Raw genomic sequence first — 5,677 nt, 5'->3', positions numbered from 1 at the left:
ATGGTAAAGTTAGTTAAATAGCAGCAACATAAAGAAAATTTATGTAGCTATGATAAAGATATGACAATTTGTGATTTTAGTAATTGTACATATTCTGGTATATTCTGGTATGCGAAAATCAATTACATGATTCTATTTATTGATGTGTATGTGCTTAATGTGGGTTTGATATGGTTCAAACATAATATTTGTTGTACTTGCACGTGTATGACTGATTTTGATAAGATCACACATCACTTTGTTGAATGCATATACATTGACTCTTACAACACAAAGTTAATGGTAAAATTTCAGAACTTCACAACTTTCTTAACATTGAACATATGATATTAAAATAAAAGTGCTTGAAAATCTTTTGTTTGTATATGATAGAAGCAATAAGGTGGTAGTAATAATACCAGTAACCAAGCTCATATGCCAACTTCTGGGATTAACACACATTCATACTAAACTGCTCCACCAAATCAGGTAGACCTTTTACACTCTTTCCTACAGGTCTAATCATGACAAATATCACATATTATGTCATGTTAACTTTGTGATTTGGTAGTTCGCTAGTCAATATGATGTTGATAGAGTGCATGGAGTTGATAAAATAGTGATGGATTAGTTGTAACTTCCACTCAATTTGTAAGTTGTTTAGTTTGTTTTTTTAGTTTATTCCAATTCTTTATAAGTTGTTTGCATGTTTCACGGCAAGGGAATCAGGTATAGATATAGAAGAAGTTGCTATGCAATTGGGCATTTCTTTAGATAAGATTCTGTAATCCTTTGTTTTTTAAGTGTTGTTGGATAAATGATAATTGATGTTTAAAGAATATATTTTGATTGTTTTGCAAGGGAATCAGGAGTCGATTGATGTTATAGTAATTGAGGGGCCGATTTATTCATCAATCCATGAAAATCACTTCAAGTCCACTAACAATGCGTGATTCCAATTCTGAATCCAGACCTGTTTTTAAGTATGGAATATGTTTAAATTTTGTTTTTTTTTCTAACTTGGGGGAAATAGATGAGTGGCAGAGCCGGCGGGTGAAGTCTGACTGGAATAAAAGGTGATAGGCTAGAACAGAGGAAGGATGTTAGTTTATCTTATATGTTTTTTTTATAATAACTTATAATTATTATTTTAGTTTTTTGAATAAGTTTTTATTGTTACAAAAGATTCACACAAATTCGATGGTGGTGGTAAAACTAATGGTCAGATTAACAATAGAGACGTTAGGGATTCATTTTAGTTTTAGATTCTTTTACTAAGTTTTAATTTGATTTAAGAATTTTTTTTCAATTTCAGTGAAGGGAAGTGGTGAATAGAAAGAGTGGTGTTGGTTATGGAGTTGTGAAGATCCATTTTTCCTTGGTTGTTAGCTAAATTTGTTTGCTTTTACATTGCTCTTTGTTACAATTTTGGATTTTGACTGTATGAGTTTGTGTGCGAATGAATGTAAATGACTAATGCTCTTCATAAAGACTGCACTTTTGGGTTAAAGATAGAGTATGTACCAAAAAAAAAACCTTTTGTTTTAAGCTCCTGACCTTTAAACTCGTGTCAATAGCACAAGTGACCTTCATTAAGTAATAAAAATATCACAAATTTAGCTACAATTCCTAACAAGACCGATCGTGAGGAATTAAATTTCCTCGAAGGCCCAGGACGAGCTAGAAAAAAAAAGGCCTTTATTGTTATTATAAGTTTTTATTTTTAAGTAAAAGTATATAGAATATATAATAAAAAAATTGAACAACTATTTAAAATGTATTATAATCTATTATTTTATAGATAAAAAACTTTTGAAAAATACATATTATCGTGTTTTGTTGGATAATATTTTTTAGTTTATCTAAAAATACAATGTACTAAATTAATAAATTTAAAAAGTGTATATTGAAAATAAAAATATATAAGTTAGTAAATAATAAAGTCTTATTTGGTTTTTTAGACTATTAGGTTTCATTTTTATAAACCAAAACCAATCCAAAATCCAAACTAATAATTCGGTTATATAGAAAACTCATCAAAAAATACAAAAATTCAAACCAAATAGTTAAATTTAAATTATCTAATTGAATAATTCGATTTTACGTAAATAGTGAACAATCATATTTTCATCTATGATCGTACAAGTTTTTAATATACAAAATGTGCGGTAACCATGATGTTTTAAACAAATGTTTTATGAAATACAAACAAAATACTAAAGAGTAAATCATTTACAATATTATTAGAGGGCAATCCGGTTTCAACAAAAAGAGAGAATTCTTTGAGCTTGAAAAGGTGAAAGCGAGTTTAAAAAATATTTCTAAGATTTAAATACATTAAGCTCACAGGCCACAAAATCGTAGATGGGCCACGAAATTATAGCCCATTAAGCAAAATTGTAGTGAGCTACATGTATATATCATTTGCAAAACTGTAGCCCTTCAAGCAAAATGCTTAAGATTCTTTTGGCTAAATTTATATTTCTCTCATAAATAATCATTTTTTTACGCTTTCATGTATTTTTGTTCATCCACTTTTTATGAATAAGCCTTATATAATTATATATAGGGGTGAACAAACCGGTTTTTTTTTCAAACCGAACCGGTTCGGTTCACTCCTTAGCCAAGCAAAACCGATTCAGCCTCAAACCGGTTCACTCGAAAAATTAGTCGAACCTATCTAAACCGGTTACACCGGTTCAATCGATTCTAAACCGGTTCGGTCCGGTTCCATACCGATTCCAAACCGGTTCACACGATATAAACCGGTTCTAAACCGGTTTCAACGACTAAAACCTCGAACGGATGTAAACCGGTGGTTCGGTTCACTGTGGACCGGTTCAGCGTAAACCGGTTTACCGGTTCTTTGATCGGTTCAGATCTTGAACCGGTTTTTTTGTGCATGCCTAATTATATATGTGAGCTACATCTATATAAAGCCCAATGATCTCTTTTATGAGTCTTATCTAAAGTAAACAATTATAAGCCCGATATCTCTTTTTTTTTGTCATTTACATATAAAATCCTTATGAAACCTTCCAATACCTTAACCCTCCAGACATAAGTGTACACAATTATCTAAAACTAGGCGAATGCCCGCGCGTTGCACAGAAACACCTATATAGTTGAAGTCTTTACAAATATATTGTTTTTTTTAAATATAACAATAATGTTGTTGTTAAATTTGATATAATAATTTGTATATATACTAAATTGATATAACATATTGATTATTTTGAATTATATGATAATATATACATTTATTATAACTTCATAATCTTAATCGTTTGAATGACTTCTACCTGCAAGTTACACATAAATAAAATTAAATATAATATATGATTTGATGTTATTTATAGTTGTTTTTATTGTTAATTGATTTTTTTTTAAAATTATTTGCTTAATGTTTTAATTTCTATCATTATAATTATTTAAAACATCAAACATTGTTTTTTTATTTTAAAGCTAACAATATAATCATTTATATAGAGTTGTTTTTAACTATTGTTATTATAATTTATTTTAAGCTACTTATTTGGAAACTTTTAACGATTATAAAAATATATTTAAGAAATATTTTAGTTAAATTGAGATTGCAATTTAGTTTTTTTTTCTTTTATCGCTACAATTTATCACTTTTACCTATTTACAAAATATTCTTTAGTTTTTTAAATGGAACTGAAATTTATATTTGAGTTGACATTGTAATGCGCAGTTATATAGTTGAAGTCTTTACAAATATATATATATATATATATATATATATATATATATATATATATATATATATATATTTTAAAATATAACAGTAACGTTATTGTTAAATTTGATATAATAATTCATATATTAATTTGATATAATATATTGATTATTTTAAATTATATGATAATATATACATCTATTATAACGTCATAATCTCAATCGTTTGAATGACTTCTACTCGCGAGTTACACATCAATAAAATTAAATATTATATATGATTTAATATTATTTATAGTTGTTGTTATTTTTAACTAATTTTTTAAAATTTATTTTCTTAATGTTTTAATTTCTATCATTATAATTATTTAAAACATCAAACATTATTTTTTTTATTTTAAAGGTAACAATATAATCATTTATATAGAGTTATTTTTAACTATTGTTATTATAAGTTATTTTAAGCTACTTATTTGAAATTTTTTAACGATTATATAAATATATTTAGGAAATATTTTAGTTAAACTAATATTACAATTTAGTTTTTGCATTTTTCACTATAATTTATCACTTTTAACTATTTACAAAATATTATTTGGTTTTTTAGTGGAACTGAAATTTATATTTAAGTTAACACTGTAATGTTATAGTTAAATTAATAATTTAAGTATTTTGTCCAAACTGTTTAAAAGTTGTAGTTTTAAACTGATAATGGTTTACATGCAACAATATTTTAAATCAAATAAATTAAGTATAATATGTTAAAATTTAAAGACATAACTTGATAAATAGAAATAAAAATATTATTTTAAAATTGAAATTTAGTCTATTTATGATTACACTTTAGGTTTGATATTTATTTAACCTTATTAACCAACTTATAATCATTATTAGAAAGACACTACAATTTATCACTTTTAACTATTTATAAAATAATCTTTGGGTTGTTTAAGTTAAATAAAATTTATATTTAAGTTGAGCCTATAATGTTGTATTTTAAATAATAATTTAAGTATTTTATACAAATTGTTCAAAAACTATACCTTTAAAATGATAATGGTTTACATCCAACAATATATTAAAACTAATAAATTAAGTATAATATGTTAAAAGTTAAAAAACATAATTTTATAAGTAGAATTAAAGATATTATTTTAATATTGAAATTTAGTTTATATATGATTACACTGTAGATTTGATATTTATTTAACATAATTACCAAATTATAATTATTATTATAAAGAAATTGAAAAGTCATGAGAGTTTCAAATAAATGTGGTGAAAGGAAAAAAAAATGAAGGTTTCAAATGCATGAGATTCAAGAAAAAATGTTAGTTTTATAAGTATGTATGATTTAGGATGCTATATTAAAATATCGATTCCAAAGATGAGGATTTAGATAATATTTATATTGTTTATCTTTATTCTAACCTGACATTATAAATTCTCTTATAATTAACTCTATATTTCAATTTAATGAATTTATTCTAATATCCTACCTTAACTCCAAATCTTAAAGGTTTTTAATTTTAACATCCATTTAACCTCTATAACTATATTTTAATTTAGCGTAACTTATATTTTAATTAACTTCGAGGCTTTTAAATATGTTACTTAATTATTTAAATTGTTTTTATTTTATTTATTTTTTAATAATATCATTTAAAGTGGTAAAATTTCTAGCCTGAAATTACGGGTGTTGCACCTATGGCGAAGAAGGTTAAGCCTTGTTGAAGTATATTTCGATTTAAAGTACGAAATTGTTATGACAAATCAGTGAAGTGAAATACAACTATTGTGGAAAATGAAAAGATATCTTATACTATATTATAAGGCTGGAGGGAGTGGTGCCATTGAAACCGTACTCCCTTCCCCGTCACATAAGCGTCACGTTATTTTTTACCACACAAGTGTGGTTTCTTGCCACACCAAGGGTGTGGTACCACACTTTTATTTATTTATTTATTTTTGTTATTTTTAGCTATTTTAATTAAAACTT

This window comes from Lactuca serriola, chromosome 8 (assembly GCF_051521515.1).
Source record: "Lactuca serriola cultivar US96UC23 chromosome 8, Lser_US96UC23_V15, whole genome shotgun sequence".
Classification (NCBI taxonomy): Eukaryota; Viridiplantae; Streptophyta; class Magnoliopsida; order Asterales; family Asteraceae; genus Lactuca; species Lactuca serriola.
The sequence above is the reverse complement of the archived record's forward strand: the minus strand, read 5'-3'. Positions refer to the sequence as shown.